Source organism: Pezoporus flaviventris, unplaced genomic scaffold, assembly GCF_033815535.1.
Source record: "Pezoporus flaviventris isolate CSIRO_AGI_PZ_B2104156 unplaced genomic scaffold, CSIRO_AGI_Pfla_v1 ptg000013l, whole genome shotgun sequence".
Classification (NCBI taxonomy): domain Eukaryota; kingdom Metazoa; phylum Chordata; class Aves; order Psittaciformes; family Psittacidae; genus Pezoporus; species Pezoporus flaviventris.
The window spans coordinates 1968249-1991618 of NW_026892561.1; the positions used below are offsets into that span (position 1 = coordinate 1968249).

Sequence of the window (23370 nt, forward strand, 5' to 3'; positions counted from 1 at the left end):
CTGTCATGGGCAGAAATGCCCCACACTAGACCATGTCACCCAAGGCTCTGTCCAACCTGACCTGATCAAATTCTTCCACACCTTTGATGGCTATTACTGATTTGCACCATCAAAAGCTGAGTTTAACACACAAAGTGTCCTTGGATGACCCACTGGGAAGAGCTCATCACTATATATACAGCTCTTAACCCAACACTATATCTCTGCTACGTAGAATTTGGCATTTCACTCCATTGCGTACAAACCTTTGGATTCTCTGGAACTGACCATTTAACTTCAGAGTTCAGGCTCACTTGCTGCTGACGTAAGTCTCACTGAGTCACCCATGTGTTTACTTATAGAACTTATGTCCCATATCCTGTTTTATGGGATGTTTATAAACACTCTTGGGATGCTCACCGCATCTCCACGACTAAGACAAAACATCTTAAGTTGAAGTCTTACCTGGGGTGACACACTGGGATTTGGGAGCTGGAAGCCACGTCATAACAGATCTGCAGATGCACTTTAAACTACCTGATGTCCAAAATATTGCAGACTAATTGCCATTTACCCAGTTCTGGTAAGGATTTTGCTACCTTCTTAACCTCCACCATACCACAACTGGAAACTTTCCTCTTTCTACATATAATACATAACAGAATAACCAAGTTGATCCACCTGAAGTCACTTCCTATCTATCTGCAGCCACAGCACAACAATCACTGCTGCCACATCTTGCTATGATTGGATTACCCAAAACTATAACCCTGATGCAAATCAGCTACTGCACATAAAATTCATTCTGTGGTTAGCCACAGCACCCCACTGGCATTTATAACTAAGGCCACTGCAGATACTAGCAAGTAGGCAGGTTCCTATGGCAGCCGGCTGATGAAGGGCAGCAGAAGAGTCTTTGCTCCCTGTGGCTTAATTTGCCTGTGTGGAGCCCTGGAAAGCCAGGCTGGCTGGGAAAAGCTAGGATAAAGGCATACTGTCAGGGCATTTTGAAAGAGGAGGGGGGAAAGGGGGTCTGAACAGCCAGAGGCAAGGAAGCTGCAGCACTCAGATGAGTGAATGAAACCTGGACAAAAGTAACCACCCAGAACAGTTGCTAATACTCCAACACACATCAGAGACAAGCATTCCAACATGAAATGCTGCTCACAAAAATATGCAAACGAGCTGACTAATGAAAGCAAGGGGTTTGAAACCTGATGGTGGCGGCAGGGAAGGAGAGGTAGTATATCTTGTTCTTCCTGCCCAGACCTGCAGATGCAGCTGGATTCTGACTCGCAGCATCATCACTTTTTCAGTCTGGGCCTCAACCTGCCAGCAGCCCCTTGCAGTGACCTGCCAAACCTTTGCTATCCAAACTTTTCTTCCTTTGAACAGCCTGATAAGGGGCCAATCTGTGCAGTAGCTTCTCACTCTGCCCAGAAGGGAGAACACAATGAGGCCTACAAAGTCAATTGCACTTGTTACCTGAGGCAGCATTTGAACTCTTCCTGAGAGGCTGGAATGCCCCCTTCCACTTAACAGAACAAAGAGCAGCCAACCTGCAGGGGTTTAAATCTGAAAGTTAAACATGAATGTGATTAATGTGTGGCTTTGAATTTCATGTATTATTGAACTGTATACATTACTCCAGGCTCGGAGGTTTTTCCCCTTTTATACAGCAACACAAATGTATGTTCTGTTTGGGAGGGGTGCAGAGTAGAGAACACCAGGCAAAAGTATTTCCATATGTATTCCCCAAATTCTCTGCCTGAAGGACTTGAGCAAGCCGGGATTTATACAGTATTCCACTGACCCTGAAAAGACCAACTTGAAACAGATTTAGGGAAGATGCACTGGAGCTCATTGCAGTTGAAATGCTGGATCCTTATTTGACAGCCTCCAGGAATCCTTCCAGATCCACCCTTTCCTGTGAATCTGCTAAAGCTCCAGAAGATTATCAGAGTTCAGCTAATGTGCAGGATGCTGGGTTTGAGGAGATGGGTTGCTCCTGGTAAGAGTCATAAAAATTATCATCTCTTGTAACCAGCGCTCTGACTCAAAAGACTGAGTCCTTGATACCATTTAAGTCCTAATCCTCTGATAGGAGCCAGAAAGCTGGACCACACCACTCCTGTAGGATCCTGCTGGCTTCAGCGAATTCTGCATGACCAGACGAGTATCCTGGCTTTTACTACTGAAGAAACCTTCAACAGTTAATTAACCCCATTCATTACATACAAGAGGCAACTGTAAAGTGCACCTGCACACCTCCAGTCAGGACTTCTTCATTCTCTGTATGGCTTTGGGCACATCTTCTGACTTTACCTCCACATACACAAGACTAACAAAGGTGATGAGAAATACTCGAGAAATTTATTTTAGGGAATATAGTGGGGCTTAATTAGAGGGTTCCCCTGGAGAAATCTTAAGAGTGCAAAATATATATATTATATAACATGTGTACGTAACAAAGAAGGAAGAACCTCTGTTAGGGTGCTGAGGCGCTGGCACAGGGTGCCCAGAGAAGCTGTGGCTGCTCCATCCCTGGCAGTGTTTAAGGCCAGGTTGGACACAGGGGCTTGGAGTAACTTGCTCTAGTGGAAGGTATCCCTGCCCAAGGCAGGGGGTTGAAACTGGATAAGCTTTAAGGTCCCTTCCAACCCAAGCCATTCTATGGTTCTATGACTCTATGGAATGGCTGGTAACTGATACGCGCTACCTGCTTTTCTGTAGCAATGGATCTCCTCCTGCAAGTCCTATGCATTTTCACTCATCCATCAGCCTTCTGCTGTGCAAGGTGGAGTTCTCATTCCGCTAGTGATTCTGTATAAACTGAACATGTCTGCATAAATGATGAAACTACACAGCTCAGTGCCCTGACACTGAACTCTATGTCACAATATTGATCTCCCGAGAAGCACCTTCAGCTTTGCCTCCAAGACAAGATGCTGATTTCCCTCCCACTATCTAACTCTGTCAGTTAGCACTGAATACATGCAGTGTAATCACAGGCCCCAGGGTGATGAGTTTATTGAGAATATCCTTCAATATCCAGCCAGACCTGCAGAGAGCTGTTTGCATTTTCATAAGTCCACTGGGAGGAAAGATCTGCATTTATATCATACACCAGCACTTAGCATGCTACAGTGAATTCTACAAGGACCACTACTGAAAGTCCACTGAGCTAGCCTCTTGTGGCTGGGCAGGCATAAACTAGAAGAAATGAGAGATGATATAAAGAGTTCCCCTTTTCCAAAACTCAAATCTAGATGACTGCTCATAATTTTCCATGTTAATTTGCATCTGGAACTTCATTTGCTTGTGGAATGGAGCATGGCTATCACAGAAAGAGAGCTCTGTCTCCAGAAATAGTTTATGGCTCAGAAGGATGACTGACCTTTGGTCCGGACAGGAAGATGAACTCTGTTGTTTTTGGACACCTTTGAATCCTTGTCTCCTATGCTTTAGTCATTACTAGCGCTATGAATAAGGATATGAATATAGGTTTATCCTAAAAGCACTAATAACTTCCCTGTCTTGCCAAGCTTACTACAGAGTAATGCTTCTTTAAATCTGTACTTCCAATCAAAAGGTCCAGACAGTGGATATGGGAATTGTAGCAGTGACTCTTAGACCTGATATATATGTCCAGTACTAATTTTGCTGGAGTCTTCCTGAAATATATGACCACTTAGGACCTTTTAGGAGCAGGGAAACCCAGATTATCATCTCATTGATCCATGGCCTAAGATCAGCCCTGCAGCTTCCTCCTCAGCCTGAAATCTGGCAGGTGCTGAGCACTTGCATGGAGCTTACAGAATCCAACTGAAGCTCCAATCTCTTAACCGCAATGTCTAAACCTGCTGTATCTCCAGCTCACCCAGGGGATGCAAACCAGACAAAGCATGACAATTTCTGTCAAGTGGGTTAAACATGGTGCTTATCCTACTATACAATTTATGCTTGGTCCAGAAGGACAAGCTTTGGGCAAGGAACTGAACAAAAATGCTCTCCGAGATGTGTGATCCTCACTCTGTCCATCAAGCACGTATCAATGTACAAAACTGTAAGATACAGTTTGGTTCAGCCCCAGAAGCCAAAAAATCTCTCCAGCTCCTCTGCAAAATGATGCTTGCAACCCTTACATACTGCTCCTGAGCACAGTTTGATGGAGACCTCTGGATCACTTTGGCTGTTGTCTGTCAGCAAGAAGGCCTGACCTGCATCTGAACTCATTCCAGGGATGTTTCAGTACATCTGCAGTTTCCCAGTGAGCCCGAGTCCTTGGTTAGGCCATCACCGTCCTCTGCAAGCTGAACCAACTCTCCCATTTTTAATTTGGCATGGCTGGTCTCCTAATTAAACATAAGAGGAAAAACTAGGAAGACTGACAAGCCCCATCGTGTGGCCTCTCTTTCTGCATGCCCATGTGGCTCCATTCTTGGAGGCTGACCCAGGGCACAGCTCTGCTCTTCTGCATATAATTTCTAATAGAAGTGGGGTTTTTTTGTCTTTCTGTAGATTTATTCAGATTCCAAACTTCAAATTTAGCAGAAGTGTCATGGACCATTTGCAGGATGGGAAGATCTGGTGGGTCCAATCAGTGTGGGTGTCACAAACAATTACCCACTGCAGAATGATCCCAATTAGTGAACACGCTGCTAAGAGGCCACCTCCCCAAGGAGGATGATTGCCTGTGACAGGGGGGGTTCAGGAGGTCTGCTGGCAAACTGCAGCTCAAGCCTTTGTGGGCTGGCTTCTGGCAAATTCCTTGTTAACCCTACAAAAGAATCTACACATGAATAATTAGAGATGTATTGGAAGAGAAATTTAAAGTACATTTAGCTTTGTCACCCAAAGCCTTTCTAATGAGACCTACTTCTCATCTGGAACAGAATGGAAACTCTATTCCCTGTCTTGGCTTGGATGAGGCACTCTGGGGTTTGATGCTTCGCTCTGGGCTTTTAGAACTAAATAAAGATTTCAGTATAAACACTCCCTTCCACCTTCTCCTTTTTCTCTCCTTTTCTGCTGGTGCAAAACTCTTCAAGAATCGCCTGAAGGACCAAGCTCAGTGAGTGTTTACTCACTGCTTACCCCGTGCTTACCACATGCTGCCCTTTCTGCTGTATGCCCCTGTCTAAAAAGAACAACCTTTAACAATCCCAGAGCTATTTTTAAGAAATGAAACAACAAAGACAGGAGGAAATGGAGATATAAAACTAAGCAATTTGTCTTAAAGGAAGCTTTTGACCACCCAGTTCTCTCCCGAAATGGATGGGGGAGTGATTAGGCACTCTTCTTCACCCTGATTTATCAGATCAAAAGAGAGCAAGCACAGATTTGGTGTAACCCAGGAATAATGCCACCACATGTAACGAAGCTGCAGAAAGACTGAAGAGAGGAAGAACAGAACTCTGCTTTCCACCATGTGAACTCAGCTCCTGCAGTTAACACAAGATAGGCCAGAAGACAACTGGCTGTAGCTAAAATTCCACAGTAAATGCCATATTCCATTTCCTTTCCAGTGTGTCAAGTCCTCCCATACTGCTCAGTAAAACTCCCACACCTCTGTAATCTTGGCAGGCTCCTGTACAACCTTTCTCCTTCTCCTCTGACCTGGGGTAAGCAGACTCTCTTCTTTAATATGTTGGGGGAAGTAGATTCTTTTAACTTATCCCCCTTACCATGGAGCTATGCTGCTCTCCCCAGCTTGCAGTCTGGCCCAGTAACCTGACATCAGTTACCTTGTTGGTCTATCACACAAGCATACTGCTCACTTTGCTGTCTCTCACATAAAGGCTTTCAGGGTTCCTCCTTCCTAAAGAATTTTGCTTCACCAAAATGAACAAAATTCCTGGTTTCTGCTTCATGGAGAAAGTACTCAGCAATATCTGCAAAACATCACACCTAAAAAACCATCATGAAAACGTTCTTTACTGCTCTGCAGATGCACAGGAGGAGCCCTCTGTAAAAAGGATGAATCCAAAGCTTTCATCAGTCCCATCAGCTGAAAATTTGCATGGTCAGAGCCATGGCTCATTTGTCATTTCTACTAATCCACATGACTGAGTTCCTACCCAAAACAAGCCAAACAACTTTGGAGAGAGGGCAGGATCTTGTAAGACCCTGTATCAAATGCTCTACCAGGCTCCAACTGCAATATATCTAACACAATCCCTTTGTCCAATAATTTGCCTGTGCATGATTGAGGATGAAATTGCCCAACTCTACCCTCCCTGCCTTTCCCTCAAGCACAATACCCTGTGGTTTGGAGCAATTTAAAACTCAGCTCAAGAATTTGTCTCACTTTTCTCCCATCTTGGTGGTCTGCACTAAATTCCAACTCTTTCTCCTTTGCTTTCTTATTCCTTCCTTCCTGGCATCCTGCATCCACAGTTTCACCATTCTTTTGGTTCACCTTCAAATTGCAAAGCCAAAATGTGAAAGAAGATCTCCAGTATGACAAACTGTTTACACAAATCTTAATGGTGACACTCTTCCTTTCCTACCCACCTCCCTCTTCCCAAAGGAGGTTAAGAAAGACTGAATTCCTGTCTCAGTTGAAAAGACTGCTCAGCCCTCTGGGAAACTGCAAGAGGTATGGGCACTTGTGAGCTTGGGAGAAAAATCAGGCTGGCTTTCTCCCAGGGGAAAAGGCTTTGCACATCAAGCTGAAGACAAAGAATCTGGCCCTGCTTTAAAGAGGAGGGACATAGTTCTATTTCGAGCAGGGACATTGTGTGAGTAACTCCCGAAGCCAAAGGATTTTGCCCTCAGATATGCAAGGGCAGAAACTGGGAGCCTCTATGCCAGCTGATGGAACAAGCACCCTCCAGCTGTAAGAAAATAGCTCTGAACACTGGAATAAAGCTGGAGCCACTGGAAGTGCCCTTGCAGCCACAAATAGACTTATGACCCGAAATTCAACCAGGAATTATCATTGCAACCACTGCTGATGCCAGAGACATTCATTCCCTGCCTATCCATCCTGTTTGGCTTCCAGATCCCAGCGGCCCTCCTCAGGACAACCACACATCTATGTGAAAGCACTTGGCTTCTGTGGATGCCATGAATTTTCTGCGTTCCCTACTAGACACACTGGCCAAGTAAGTCTTGATTTAGCTACAGTAATCTCTGCTGCCCGTTCCCACAGACAGAACTGTTTATTTTATAGACTATGATCTCAAATGGGTGGTAATAAACTGCGTCAGAACATGGGCACTGACCGATCTGCTGCCCAGCAAACGTGTATAAACTCAGCCAACTCCATAACTGCAGCAAGAGCCAAGCCTGCCCAGGTCACCCCAGGCTGCCAAGCTGGCTGCCTTGGGCTGGTGTATCACAGACAGAGAAAGCCTGGCCTGTCAATGTGATGATGATCAGGTAATTGCACCCTTGGAAGGACAGCAGGCCCTAAGTGCTTTCACTGCAGATCCAATATAAGCTACACAACCAAATGGGAGACATTTCACAGTGGGATGTTCCTGAGCTATGAAGGAGCAGCAGCTCTTTGGCCTAAGAGGGAAGTAGCCTATACACATAGCTGGAGCTGCTCAAGGCACTTCTTCACAGGGAAAGTGCACTGACAAGCTGACATACTGCATAGATCAAGTTGAGAAATTGGAATGTTCTGGCAGAGCCTGCTTTCTGGCCAGAGGACTCAGATGAACGTCTCAGTTGGACTTGAAGTGGTTTACTGTCAATGACAACCACACACATGTACGTGGTCAGGTTTTACAGCAGTGCTGATGGCACTTCCAGAGCTGACAGATTCACAAAGCCTCACGTGAAGATAGCCAGCAATTCAGCATGTGGTCACTGTGCCTCCTGCAGCAGCAGCTCCCTGACCACACCATCCTGAGACCTTTGGGACTCTGCTGTGGGACCATGGTCTCATTTCTGTCCACTCGGCCAGGACACAGTTTTCTCTGGTTTCATGAGCCTACATCCAGAGGGCATGGACAAGCATAAAGCCTGCCACTACCAAGGAGAGCTGCCAGCATGGTTTGAATCAGCAGAGAGAGCTTGTACTGGACCAGCATGCTCTCTTGTATGGCTGCAGGGTTTTGGATCCATTACTAACAGCCCTCAAGACAGTTTTATGGCATCATCAGGGTGAGGACTTTGCTTGAACTCCTTTAGTTTAAGCCTTGATTTAAGCTAATACATAATTCATAATGGGGATGATAACAGATGGCAACTTGTTAAGCCACAGGAACTCAATCAGTTGTGATCACATGACAACACCCTAAATAATTTAAGTCATATACTGCAAGAGCTCTTTTTCCCCACGTTACAGAGAGGCACCAATGCCACACTGTGGGAGTCATCTCGCAAAGCAGTTGTCACTGAGTCCCCTTGTTTGCAAAGGGAGAAACTGAGGCACAAGAGACAGTGACTGCCATGTGCTTGCTCCATGAAAGCAGGTCACTGGTGTCCTCCTGTGCCTCTGCACCAGATCCTAGCTGTGAGGCCCTGGTCTCTCCTTCTGCACATGCAAACATATAGTGCATGTTGACAAAGAGATTTCCAAGATGTAAATTCAGACAAAAAGCATTACTTATAAAAGGGGTGAGGGCTGCCTGTCCTCCACAGTATAGCTGCTAACTCCAAGCAGAGCCTCCAGAGAAGTTTATCACCAGACCAGACCTATTAGCAGCTATATGATTCAACCAGGATAAAGGAGTGCTTCAAACCATAAGGAAATTTGATGAAATCAGTGGATTTGAAAACTAGAATCATAACCCAGCCTTCCAGTGGCAAAAGCCCATCCTTGCTCCTGGTTTACCCTGCTATACCAGACAGGTTGCAGGGAGAGGATAGGGAAGTGTATTCAGACCAATTCTGACCCCCAATTTTCATACTCAGTAATGCAGCCAAATTGCCAACAGGAAACAAGAATCTTCCTAAAAATTGGGGCAGTCCAAGCTATTGTACCCTGAAACATTAAACCCAACTCGAGAATTCCTAATACTGGGTCAAAAACGTCAGAGCTATATGTGATGCAAAAGTGATGACCCAACACAAATTCACTTGTTTACCCTTTGCTGCTGCAGGCTCTATATTAGATCAGGACTTTGCTGTTTCCCTGAAGCAAAAGTCACAGGATAAAGCCATCTCATCTGCTCTGGATAACTCATCACAAGTGCAAGCACATCCACTTCTGCCACAAATCCCATTTGCTCTTGGGTATGACATGGCAATGAAATGTCAACCCCCATCTTCACGTCAGGGTATCTCTTTCTTCTTCAGCTACTTGAGGAAACTACCTTGCCAACACATTGCCTAAACCGCGGTGACATAAAGACCCTTCAGTGTCTCTATGAGAACAAGGAGGCCCTGGCAAACTCCTCAGCCACTTCAGGAAGCAATGTGGGATGGAGGGGAGCAGGGAGTTTTCTCTGAGGTTTCAGCACCTTCCTTTTCTTTCTGCCAATTCCAGGCTGCCACATGCACACAAAACCTGGGGCTCTGCAGGAAAGTTTAAATCCCAGTGAGCAAAATTCATTCTTGCAACCATGAGTGAACAGTTCCAGACAAAGCTCAGAGCTGCTCCTCTATTCCCGCATCCCATGGCTGCCTATAGGAGAGCCAGCACAGCCAAGCTGCTCTCCCTGGGGTGAGGTGCCAGAAGGAACTTCTCCCCACAGTGGTGGGCACTGTGGCTCTGCCTTACCTCGAGCCCAGGCACAGTGATCAGCCCTGAGGAGAGGCCCTTTCCACACACAGGTTGCTCAGCTTGCTGTCCTCAGGAGCAAACCTGCAGGAACCCACATCACTCACATGCCCACCTGCTCAGGCTCCTTACGTAATGCCTCTTCCCATCTGAAAAAGCAATCTGACAACTTCTCTTTATTTATTTCAAGCAAGTAATGACATGTCTTTCTTATTGCACAAACCATCAAGGCACCAGCTTCAAAAGCAATGAACCTTACACTTCATGCTTACTACAAGGAATGGAATCAAATTATAGGACCTTTTTTAACACAGGGAACTGGAGTGGTCTGAACTCAGACTGAACTTCATCTTCTAAACAGGCCCAAACCCAAATCTCTATTCCAAGTGCTTCCAAACTTCAGGGCAGGTTGTGTCTGGCTTATGTCTCTTGGTCGCAAGTATGCCAAGCCCTGCAGCTCCATGGAGGTCCTTGACACGCTCCCAGCAAACTGGTGTATTGGCTACCTGCCTCTGGGGAGGAGACACAGCACAAAACCCAAGATTCTGCAACATGGTGACCTTGGGTGATAAAACTGCCCGAGGAAAATGAGGAGCCGGGATTGTAGGGAGCAGCTCTAAAGAAAAACAGTGACAGAGCAAGGAGTGCCAAGGACAACGAGCTCAGCAGAGGGAGGCTGAGCCTGGGAAGGCGGGATGGTCAAGCTCAGGCACACCAGGCCGGGAGAGGGTCTATAGGCTATCCAACAGTGTCCCCTGGTGGCAGCAGCTAAAGGCCCGCCAGCCGAGTAACAGCCACGTCTATCCTCTAATTACATGACTAAGAGGATAAATAACAGTTGCTAAATCATTTTGATCTTGCCTGTAGCTATACGGTCAGGGCATGGTTTTGGTCAAGCTGAAGCGTGAGAACTGCAGAACAAATTGTGTACATGAAGGCACACGCTCCAGCTCTGGACTTGCCCCTGGCTACCTAAGGGCTTGCCCAGGCTGGTCACCAACACCTCGACCTGCACACGCTGATTGATCACTGAGCAAGGAGGCTGCCACATGCACATGTGCAACTGGCCGGCAGGAATCCGGGGCTGTCTTCAAAACCTGGCTTCCTGCATTGGAAAAAATCCTTTGGCTGTTTTTCCAGCTTTCCCTTTGCGTTTTGGTTTGAAAGGAAATTCTGATTCAAAGGCCCGACCTCAGAAAGGTGTAAATCACTATAACAACACCAAGTGGAGATTTGGATGAACTTGGGGTTGGAGAACGCCTTTCCCTGAGCTAGCCCAGCCAGACAGTGCCATCACTGAGCAGGTTCCAGGAGCAGTGAGCCACAGAAAGAAGATGGGGGTGTGGGAACTGAGGCAGGAACTTTCTACTTTCAGATGGCTGGTTTCTCACCAGGAGTAAGGAAATCACAACACAGCCAGCAAGACCACTAATACATGTGAGCATTCACTGAGGGCAGCCTCCCAAAACAAGATGTCACAAAACTCAGAAGTCACAGAAGCATCACATACACCTCCCTGAAAGCAGCGATGCAGGAGGAGAGGCAGGGAAGATGTAGTGAGAGAGAAGCCATTTCTTCCCATGAGGGCAAATCCATGGGAATTTATTTCATGGCAAGGTTCCCCTTCCTGGCACCCCAGCTCCTCCCACCGTCATCTGACTTCTGGTGGTTCACAGGCTTGAGGAAACCCATGGGCTGCCAAAGGAAAGGGCAAGCTCAAGAATGGGCATGGGGTTCCCTCCTACTCAGCAAACCCATGCCTGAGCAGCATAGAGAAATCGTCTTTGGCATGTGCCTGATCATCTCACCAGCATTATGGGGGCAAATGTCAGCCAAGCTCAGACAGCCAACACATGCTTTCCCACCTAGTGCTGTAGTTTAGCTATCACAGGAGAAGAAAAACTGGTCAGGTAACCAGCTCCATGTCAACCCAATGTCTTCTGTACTTACTGGCCCCCAGGATTCAGAAACCCAATTCAGGCACCTCAGCCCTGCCTGGTAAGCACTAGGAATAAAAAGATATATTTCTTGGTGTGAAAACTGACAAAGGCAAGACAGAGCAGAGACGTGATTTGGATGCCACTTCCTCTGAACACTAAGTGCTATCAGGCTTTACATCTGGAGCTATGAATGCTCTTCAAGGGCAAGCATCCCCCGCTATGGGGTACTGTGGATCAGAAGGGACTTTTTCCCTTTTAAAAGCACAGGTTTCCCTTTTAAAAGAGCAGGCACCCTGTGCTCCAGGACAGTGGGTTTCTAAAACAGAAATGTCTCCTCAGGATCTTAGCAAAAGCAACCTGAGAGCAGAGCCCAGAGCCTGAGGCTTTCTCCTATAACACTACCACACTCTCCCCACCTGCTTCCTAGCGAGAGTGCTCCAAGCCCTCCATCAGCCTGCCCAGGCCTTCCCTGGCAGCTTGTGGTTTCAGGCAGTCCCTGGGAGATGTGTACCAACTCTCCTTCAGTGCAGAAACCAAACTCTCCCACTCCCTGGGTCGGTGTTTAAACTTTGACTTTGCCTTGGGCTTGACTCACAATGTGGGCACAGCCTCCAGGGTCTTCCCAGCTGTGGGAAGCCAGAGAGTGACTGTGCAGAGCAGACATTACTGGTGTAGGACCAAAGCTATACGCACACAGGGCAATTTGCAACCCACACGGCAGGTACACAGTGAAAGGAGGTGACTCCTTGAGTAAGAATCATAGAATCCCAAACTGGTTTAGGTTGGAAGGGACCTTAAAGCTCATCCAGTTCCAGCCCCCTGCCAATGGCCAGGGACACCTTCCACTAGAGCAGGTTGCTCCAAGCCCCTGTTGAACACTGCCAGGGATCGGGCAGCCACAGCTTCTCTGGGCACCCTGTGCCAGCGCCTCAGCACCCTCACAGGGAAGAACTTCTTCCTTATAAGCAATCCAAATCTCCTTTCAGTTTAAAGCCATTATCCCTTGTCCTGTCCCTATAGGCCCTTGTCTCAAGTCCCTCTCCAGATTTCTTGCCAGCCTCTTTAGGCACTGGGAGCTGCTGTAAGGTCTCCCAGAGCCTTCTCTTTCTCCAGTCTGAACAAGCCCAGCTCTCAGCCTGTCTCCATAGGTAAGACAGGTGAGACATTTGGGACCACAGTATCTTTTCATTCGTTGGGATTTTTTTAGAACTAGCTCTTTGGCTACATGTGTAATTAGATGAAAGGGGAAATACCCATCAACTCGTGCAGCCCTGGAACACTCACTGTTCTGGGACGCTTTGACACAAGCGCTGCCTATTTCCATGTACTACCAAGAGTAGGTGCAGTGAGTACACACACTTGCAAGTCACACATCAGGTTTTCTTGCTGACAAGAAGTATCTTGATAAAAGACAAAACAAAAGAACAAAATCACTTGGAATACTGCGTGCAGTTCTGGTGTCCTCAACATAAAAAGGACATGGAACTGTTGGAACAAGTCCAGAGGAGGGCCACGAGGATGATCAGGGGACTGGAGCACCTCCCGTATGAAGACAGGCTGAGGAAGTTGGGGCTGTTCAGCCTGGAGAAGAGAAGGCTGCGTGGAGACCTCAGAGCAGCCTTCCAGTATCTGAAGGGGGCCTATAAGGATGCTAAAGAGGGACTCTTCATTAGGGATTGCAGTGACAGGACAAGGGGTAATGGGTTAAAACTTAAACAAGGGAAATTTAAACTGGATATAAGGAAGAACTGCTTTACTGTGAGGGTGGTGAGGCACTGGAATGGGTTGCCCAAGGAAGCTGTGAATGCTCCATCCCTGGCGGTGTTCAATGCCAGGTTGGACAGAGCCTTGGGTGACATGGTTTAGTGTGAAGTGTCCCTGCCCATGGCAGGGGGTTGGAATTGGATGTTCTTAAGGTCCTTTCCAGCCCTAACTATTCTATGATCCTGTGAAAACCACTCTGAAAACCAGTTAACTTTTCCTAACTCCCCTCCTCCCACATCTTGCTGTAACACAAAATTTCAGCAATCCAAAAAGGAAATAGAGCAAATTAATGAGATTCTCCAGGCCATATAAAAGGTTGAACACAATATCAGACACTACCAGAACAAAATAGCCCACACAAGGGCTGGGGGACAAGCACAACATGTAGTAGAAATGTGCCCATGTAAAACAATCATAATCCACTTGTTAAAATTCCTGTGTTGAGCAGTCCAGTACTCAGCTCCACACTAAATCACTCCAGCAGCAGCCAGGGACACGCTCTGAGCCTCAGTAACACTGTTGGGATCAAGTCAGAGATGCCTCTTTCAAACAAGTCTGTTTCCAGACTGTTCCCACAACTCTGTTATATCTGAAAGTATAAATTCTCTAAAATGTTTCTGTCATAATTATGATTATCCAGCATTTACATAAAACTCTCATTTATAAGAAAAAGCAGATTAACATTTTCCACCATGTGTTCAAGAATCACTCAAGCAGATTTCTGCAGTTTGCACATCACTGTCTTCCATGCAATGATAAAACCACTCAGAAGTTCTTTTTCCCCACAGGTGATTTCATGCAGCGCTGAAGCCCCACCTAAACCCTCTCATGAGGTCCACAGCACACATCAGATTCTCCCTCAAGGCACCAGCAGTCGCCCCTCGGCCACCCAGACCCCCAGGAAGGGCAGATTTCCTCAGCCCAGACGACGAATCCACTTGCAGGACCATGAGAGGGCAGTGTGTCCTGCAGGTAACAGCCAGCACTCTAGGAGCAGAGGGAAAAAAGCAAGTCTAATTGCAACCGCACTGCAGTAGCTTCATTACTTACAGCAGTTACTTGAGTCCTTTGATCAGCCTTAACGAAGCTGGAAACTGAGGTACAGGCCTCAAGGGCAAGTAATTTCTCTCAGCTCACAAAAACTGGGAGTCTGGCAGAAGAATCACGTTCTCACTGAGAACAGACTGAGAAGGTTACCTGTTCATCAGCAAATCCGCATGTGGAAAGGTAAAAGACAATTAGATACACTAGAAATCCAGCTGTATTAATCTTGCTGTTCAAGAAACTGCATGCTTTAAAAAGTGAGGTAATTTGTACTTTACAGGAGAGGAATAATGAAAGCAAGTTGCTGTAGCTACTTTAGAAGAATATTTGAGAAGCACGGAGACTAACTCCCGTGTGCCTGGGACTGAACTGCTCCAGGAAAAGAGCCATTCCTTCCCTGCACATCAGGCTGAATCCGCTCCAGACAGGAAGAGTAGAAGCAAGTGAACACTGAGTCTGAATGCAGCCCAGTGTATGTGCTGTGTACCGGGAGGTAAAGACAGAAGAGGGGGCTGTGCAGCAGGAAAAGTGTCTCTCTGCATCCTGAAGATGGGAGATCACACTGTAAGAGGCAGAGCTAATGGGGAAACTGACGTTTCTCAGCTCCTGAGCTGAGAACAGCTCATCAACACATTTCACAGGATGGCAAATGCCAGAAAGCAGCTTTCATGGCAGCCCCTGCCATGACAATGGCAGCAGCAAAAACATTACAATTTTCTCCAGTGTCTCTCTATTTCCAGCATTCATCATACTAATAGGGATAATTAAAACATGGAAGAAGCCCCAGGACACTGACAATTAGTGACCATAGGCCAGGCCTGAAATAGAATCAAGGCTCAGTAGTTACAAGTCTGTGAAACAGGCTGAGCAAGTCGCAAGAACTGAGCACACAACTGGCACCCTTGGTTCCTCATTCTTCCCACAAGCCTGGACCACATCTCAAAGGTTTTCCACACCAGGCTGTGGCCTTCTCCTGCCCACACAACAGCCTGAGCTTTTAACTCACCAGTTTCACACAGATCACAGTGTGAGAGAGGTTTTAAGGCATAAATAAAACAAGCCCAACCCAGCCACTGGAAGGAATGCGATTCCTCACTATTAAACCACGTTAGGATCAGCATCCTGTGGTCAAAGACTCCCAGTGTTAGGGAGATATGGGCTGGATACCATTAGGAGACCAACACCCAGACAGGCACAGCCTTCCCTGTACTGCATGACCTAGTGCAGCAAACGTGTCCTCCACCCCTCCACACCAGCCAAGGCCCACCCTGGAGTCTACAGAGGAAACAAGTTGGATCACTGACCTACAGCACCACAGCAGGAGCTGACTGCTCTGCAGGCTCCAAGATGGTATGTGTTTGTTACACTGGAGTTTCTGTCCCGATCCTACAAGTCAGGAAGGTTTTGCTGGGTCATCTGATAAGCACCATTTCCAGCAGAACCTGCTCAGGTACTGATACTGGTCTTGCCTCCACCACTACTAGGAATTTATCACAGAATCCCAGAATGTTTTGGGTTGAAGGGACCTTAAAGCTTGCCCAGTTCCAGCCCCTGCCACGGGCAGGGACACCTTCCACTAGAGCAGCTTGCTCCAAGCCCCTGTGTCCAACCTGGCCTTGAACACTGCCCAGGAATGGTGCAGCCACAGCTTCTCTGGGCACCCTGTGCCAGCACCTTAGCACCCTCACAGGGAAGAATTTCTTCCTAAAATCTCATCTCAATCTACCCTCTTTCAGTTTAAAACCATTCCCGCTTGTCCCACCACTACATGCCCTTGCAGAAAGTCCCTCTTCAGATAAGGTCCCCTTTAGATATAGGAAGACTGCCACTTACACTGCTATTTAGCCAATTTTAAGCAAATAGGTTTTAAATTACTATGTTGTCTCTGCTTTTGACCATGTCACTGTAAAAAAAAAAACCTGTAAAACACGGTTTTCATTCCTGCTACACACAGAGCACCTTTCTTTCCACTGGGGTCTTTCTGGCTTTGACAGAATCAACCTGAAATTAAACAAAATCCAGCCTGGCCAGCAAAAGGGGACTTCCTGCTGGAGGTCAAGATTCATCACTGCTCAGTAGCACTAGGATTTACAGACCAGTCTGAGCCCACAGCACCAGGTGCTGGATGGATGGCAGTATAGCCCCTGCAGCAGCCAGACAAATGCAACTGGGAGAAGGAAGGGGAGAATTAACTATATCATTATACCTCCAGGTAGTGCCTGATGAAAATTGCCATCTCATAGTAATTTCCACTATGATTATTTGAGGATTGAGGGGAACAAGAGTTTATTTCATGCTTTCTAGAAAAAGCATGGATGCACTTGTGAGAGCGGTGCAGAGGCAGCAGACTGCCGCATTTGTGGAGTGGTGATGGCCTTGCACAATGTAATGCAGCATTAAGAAACAAGGGAAGTTGCTGCTGCAGTATGGTAACAGATCAAAGGCTGGGAGCACCAGAGGAGTGAAAGGAGTAGCTGATAACAGTGTAACAGAGCTGCTACATGGGTGCGACTCAGCCCTGAAGCACCTTGCTGGTGAAGATAGAGAGCCTTCAAATGAGTCACTGACAGATCAAATGCAACAAAGGGACAACAAGGCTCTGTGTGCCAGCAGGCAGATGAGGCAGGAGAAATCTGAGGCTTTAGGCTTTCACAGCCTTGAAGGACCTCTTGATATTTCTGGAAAGCTGAGCCTTGTGTTTGAACCAAATATAATCCTGTGCTTCCTCCTCCCCTGTAGTCCCACCTGCAGATCCCTAGGCACAGTACTAAGACCTTCCTCAGGCGCACCAAAGCTGCTGTCTCCCTCCCATCCAGCACTGGCTTTCAGTTTCAGCCTGCACTTAACAATCTACATGAAACAAAAGAATCTGACTGACTGAGAAATCAAGAAATCCTGTGCAAATACACCTGAAGCAATAGTAGTAGTAAAAAAAAAAAACCCACTTTTTTAGTCAGGATAGTGGTTTTCACCTCTCCCACCTCCAAACTTCTGCATAGGGCTGCTGGTACGAACCAGCTACTGTGCCCTACCCAGTACAAAACCCTGGCAGCAAGAACATGACCTTGGGTTTCCACAGCACTGAGGGCAAACAAGGTGGTGCTTTGATCAGGAGGTAGAGGTGCCTCTTAAGACCAGGACAGTTATAGACTAGTCTTTAATAAAAACCAGGGGTTCGTGCTGATCTCAGCCCAGCACCACACAGGCTGGGCTCCCACTGCATTGCTGTGGAACAGTGAAATAAAAGGCACCAGATCTGTAAAATGTTTTCCATTTGGTTCTCTCCCTCAGCAGTCTCTTTCTTATCTGTTCTTTTATTTTTTTCTCTAATTAGAGCTTAAAAATCCCCCAGCTTCACAGACTTGTTTCTCAAGCTTTAACACATAATTTAGACAATGAGAAACTGAAGAAGCAGGTCTTGCTTTAGAGGTCAAAACCCAATTCAAAAGGAATCTGCGCAGTGCAAAAAAAGCCAGCCAGGAGTTCCCTGTTGCTCTATCACACTGCACCACATTTCATCCCACACCAGGGAAACGCCAACTGCTTTTGTTCCTGGATATCAGATACATACACACACACTCTACAGAAAACAGCCTTCACCCTCAGAGTACTGCGTGTTACTAAAAGCACTGCCACCACACTGCACTGCCCTTAGTTAGACTGATGTAGTCTGTAAATTGGGCATATCCCAAGAGCACTGGATTCACTGTACTGTTTCCCACCTGCCAAAACAGTCTCCATGTTGTTCCCCCCCATGGTCTCTTGCTTGTTTGAACTGAACTCATGCACCTATTGACAGCTCTACTGATAAGACTGCAGTCTATAAATGTTGGATTGGTATCCCCACAGCCGTGACACTCCAACACCATGTCACACACAACATCTCCCCTCCTTAATGCAGTGTGTTAACATCAGCGGCTCTGTATCACAGCATCAGAGGGTTCTCTGAGAAGGGATCAGCAAGCGAGGCTGGGACAAGTTCAGGACAAAATAAAAGCATCTAAAGACTACCCTGTAAAACTGTGTGGTGCCTGACAGACTTGTTAAAGTGCAACAAGAACACCAGAAGTTTCTATTTCAGATTGTTTCACTCCTAAAAATGTCACTGCAAGAGCATGTCCCTGCACAAACTGATCTTTGCAGTCAAGTTTCCTAAGCTAACTTGGCTCAAGGAAGCATTCACGTGCTTGCCCCTGGGTGGGTCTCAGGGTGCTGAATATCCTGTTTGTGTTGTTTCTCCCCTTCACCAGCAGTTCAGCCACTCCAGCTCCAGAAATAATTCTGTCAGTGCAGTTCATCTGATAGTGAACTCACATGTCAACACATCAGTCATCCAAAATGACAGTGAAGAACTGTAATCAACATAGGAAGAGAAATGATCTTTAAGAGAAGTGATTTTACCTACAACCACACACATTTAAAATGGATTAGTCATAACTGCAGGTTTTTTCAGGGCTCTGTTCCAAAACTGATTCAATTGAATGGCTTCACCCTGCATTTCTGCATCTTAGTGCTTTCAGCTTGTTCTGAAGTTCAGCCCTAGCTTTCATTTGCCACAGCTTGTTTCAGGAAGAATGAACAACTTCCTTACAATTGTTTCATTTCCCAGGCCAGAGCTGAGGAGATGTGTTGTGAGACCCACGAAACGGTCCGAGTTGAAGAGCTGAAAACAAGCCCATACAGTGAAGCAGAGGGGGCAGATCTGCTCAGCCCCTGGAGTCAGCTGCTCTCTCCTTTCAGTCCTGTTTCCCTTAACATACTGTTCCACTCTTTTCACACTCACATCATGCTGTTCCATTCAAGGGAAACAGCATGAAACTTCATTTTTGTATTCAGGAGACTAGGGGGTACTCAGCTCCTGCCACAGAAAAAAACAGTCATGGTTCAGCTCCTGTTCCTTTTGGGCACAAGAATAACAACAGGGACAGACTTTCTGGAGGAGGCACATCAACGCCACGAGATCTGTTCACCTTTCTTCTTTCCCTTTCAGCCCCACTACAGTTTGAAGCAGTTGTAAAAATCAACGTTGAGGAGCTAATGATACTCCTCCATCCTCCTAGAAGGCTAGTTAGATACTCATCTCATAAGCACTGAATTAGAGCTAAATATTATAATTATGACTACTAGTGTACATGAATCCCAGCTTGAAACTAAGGTAAACTGCCTCTTTGCAAATCACCGCTGACAGCAGGCTTTGCCTTGGCAGTTACCCCAGCACAAATCTCCTTTCTAGCAAGCCAAAAGCTGTGAAGGCAGCAAAAAACTCCTAGCATAGACAAAGTCTAAAGGTCTATTGCATAAATCTGTTTAGTTGGTGCTTCTGAACAGACTCACACACTTCTTGTGCCTGCTAAAATCTTTGGTGTGAAGCTGCACAGCTACCTGAGGAGTTGAATGCATCAGTACATCTACTTAGTTATCAGGCCATTGCAGCTGTGCTTTTCAGGTGGGTTACATAGTTCTTCACACACAAATACTTTCAACCCCTCTGCTAAAGGCAACCAGACACCATCCATCAATATGCACAGGTAAGAAACATAATTTTCAGTAATTCAGGGGGATATGCACTTTCTTAAAACCCACCTATTACATTTAGCTATCAATAAATCAGAAGCAGGAAACTGGAAGAGACTGGGTGGGACAAGGAATAAAAGGAAGGAAGGAAAGATAAAGTCATTCCAGAAAACCTAAACTAATTCTTCCCAATACTGTACAAAAGCTGGATTCTGTGACATCTCAGATACTCTTTCTTCAGGTAGCAAAGAATTCCTTTGTCCCAACAGCCTGCTATACCAAAAGAAGTGCCTTGCCCATCCAAACCGTAAGATTAGGGAAACTTTCATAAACTTGTTCCTCTGTGCTTGGCATGTTTAGGTGGGCAGGGACCTGAGATCCAACTATATCAGGTGCCTAATCCCAAACCATTGACATCAGTGAGAGTGCTCTTGCTTCCAAATGAAGGAGCAGGGTTTCACATAGGCTCACACCCACTCCTCTTTCATTCAGCAACTGCGAAGGAGTTTATTCTAGCTACTGCAACACCAGTTTTCACACAACTCCTTCTGTGTTTATGTACCATATAGTGGTGGAGCCCTGTCGCTAAATTTTGTCCTGATTTCCCTTATTTAGTTATTATTTATAAAAGATTTATGAACAGTAACTTTTATCTCTACTAACCTTTCCTTGACAGTATATACCTACGGCACTTCTAACAAAAAAAGGGAAAGATATGATAAAGATACTCCTTGAGTAAAAGACATAAATTAAAGATTTGGTGGCAACATAATAAATTACATTCTCTTCAATCAAAGTCTCAGGGTATATATGTAACAATTACGGCTGCAAAGTTACAGCCAAGGAGGAAACAAAATCAGGGTGGCAAAGGATGTTTTCCAATTACGTCTGAGATTATGGTTGGAATTCCCCAACAGCTGTAAACAACAAGGGAAACCTTCAAGTTCAACAAGACACAGAGTCAGCTCTTAGTTTGGCTGCATCTGTATGTTCCACTAGAATAATACAGCTGTTTCTCTTTGAGAGAAAATGCTGTTATTTGCTGTTTAAATAGTGAGAGCACTATAAGCACAGGTCTGGCTTTAAAACAGGCTTACGAAGAGAAGCATGAAAGCATTTTCAGCTAAAAAGACAAATTAACTGAACAGTCCTACTGTAACATCCCTGCAAAAGCATCACTGCAATCCTCCATCAAGCCCTATTTTTAGGCTGACACCACCACGGTCAACCCAAAGAGCCAGGTTTGATGTCCCAGCATGGCCACTTACCAAAACAGTTGTTTCTGTTCCAAAATGTCTTTTCTGTAACACGAGGGTTTCTCGTGTCCAGATGTGTGTCAGGATACACATATGATGGGTTCTGTACAAAGTCACTACTTTCCATGAAGTGACACCATCAAGTAACTAGTGAACCCAGGACTATGTGTCATATCAAACTGGCAATCACACAGCACAAACTCCAACAGCAGATCTTGAGGATCATTGTTCTCTACTTTCTGTCCTTCCCTTATGCCTCCTGGTGCCCCATAAGGAAAGACTCTCTCACTGCTTTTCTTGTTCTCTGTTAGCCAAGTTTGCTATGCTCCTCCCTGCAACTTTTCTTGAAGTGACAATGCAGGAAAAACATTTGGAAACTGGGACTTCCAGGCTGAATAGCTTGTGGAAAAGGTGCACCTCCATTCCTCCACTAAGCTGGAACATACAATCTTGTCCTTTAAGCAGTCTCAAGAGAGATGCTGTAAGTGAAGTCAGCACAGACTAATTTTAGGACCAGTACCCCTGTCAGTTATGCTGAGCTGTTGTGTCCAAGTGTCACCCTTAAATATTGGCAAAGTCAAATTCCCTTCAAACTTCCTTCAGAACAGCTGGACTATAAAGCACAGGTGACTCAATGTTATAGCACTCTCTTCTTTCTTAGCCACCTGGGATTGCAATCAGTTCCTCCATTACTTTTGGTATGTTTTCATTACTTAGCTCAGCTCAAATTTACAGGAGCACTTCCTTGAAATAAAGCTGAAAGCAATAATGACATCTAATAAAATATCTTACTTTATCCTACAAACTTTTCTTCCATTAGCAAGGAAAAACGATGCCAACTGACTTCATCAGGCTGTGAGGATTAAACCATTATTTATGATATGCTACAAAAATGAGAAAGTGTAATTTAAATGTGGGTCACGTGAGTAAGCAGTGAGTCAATATTCAGCACGTTAACTGAATGCATTTGAAGGGCTGGAATTTTGCTGAAGCCAAGCTTGAGCCATAACAAATTCTTGTTTCTTTTATAACTGGAGATCAGCATGAATGAAAGGCCTTCCGTAGATCTAGAAGCTGAAGTTCAGAGCCAGATGTGCATTACATCCATTCCACTGAATGCCAGCCTACCAAAAAAAAAACAGAAAAAGAGAGATGAATGAGCAAGATGAAGGAACTGTGATTACTTTGGGGGTTATTATATAAGGAATATGAGACCACCGGTGGTATACTACAATCTGAAAGTTAACCCAAAACCCTGCCAGTCCAAAGTGATCCATTAGTTTTCTCTCTTTCCACAGAAAAATTCAGGAGCAGAAACAGAGAGACACTGAGCTCTGATAGTTAATGTAGGTTAGACACCTAAATACTATTGGGGTCGCCTACGCTTGAGTGTTTCCTTTATGCTGAATGTGATTTGTATCTAAGACTTCAGACAGCTCTTTCTAGACTCCTAACCCCAGTGCTTTTAGTGTTGTCAGCCACTGTTAACACAAAATAATTTATCAGAAAACATGAACCTCTGAAGACAAATGCATCCATGCAAATACCAGTCCTGACCTTGACAAATCTTGACACGTCTCCTCCTTCCTCCTCTTCTCTGGACATAGAAAACATATTGTTAAAATGAGGTGCTAAATTTTGCCAGGGAGTCTGACAGAGATCCAGATATACCAAATCTCGCGCAGTACCAGAATTCACTAAGTGTATTTAAGAAATACACAACTTATATTCTGCATTGGGCACTACCAATAAGTTTTTTTATTTTTATATCTGGTTGCAGTCCATTTTGTATGGATTTACAATCATAGAATCCCAGAGTGGTTTGGGTTGGAAGTGACCTTAAAGCTCATCCAGTTCCAACCCCTGCCACAGGCAGGGACACCTTCCACTAGAGCAGCTTGCTCCAAGCCCCTGTGTCCAACCTGGCCTTGGAACACTGCCAGGGATGGGGCAGCCACATCTTCTCTGGGCACCCTGTGCCAGCACCTCAGCAACCTCATAATGAAAACTTTCTTTCCAATATCTCATCTCAATCTTACCTCTGGCAGGTTAAAGTCATTCCCCTTGTCCTGTCCCTACAGGCCCTTGCCAAAAGCCCTTCTCCAGGTTTCTTGTAACCCCTTTAGGCACTGGAGCTGCTCTAAGGCTTCTCCTTAAGGAACCTTCTCTTTTCCAGGCTGAACCAGCCCAGCTC

The 23370-nt window shown here is 45.7% G+C and overlaps 1 long non-coding RNA gene across 2 annotated transcripts in view; it reads right to left on the reverse strand.

Moving 5' to 3' along the window:
- Positions 1 to 23370, reverse strand: part of LOC133268300 (uncharacterized) — a 63322-nt gene that overhangs the window by 39401 nt on the left and 551 nt on the right. For both annotated transcript variants that reach the window (XR_009743032.1, XR_009743031.1), the window contains exon 2: positions 21413 to 22300. This is a non-coding gene — a long non-coding RNA (uncharacterized LOC133268300). The remainder of the gene's footprint in view (positions 1 to 21412; positions 22301 to 23370) is intronic.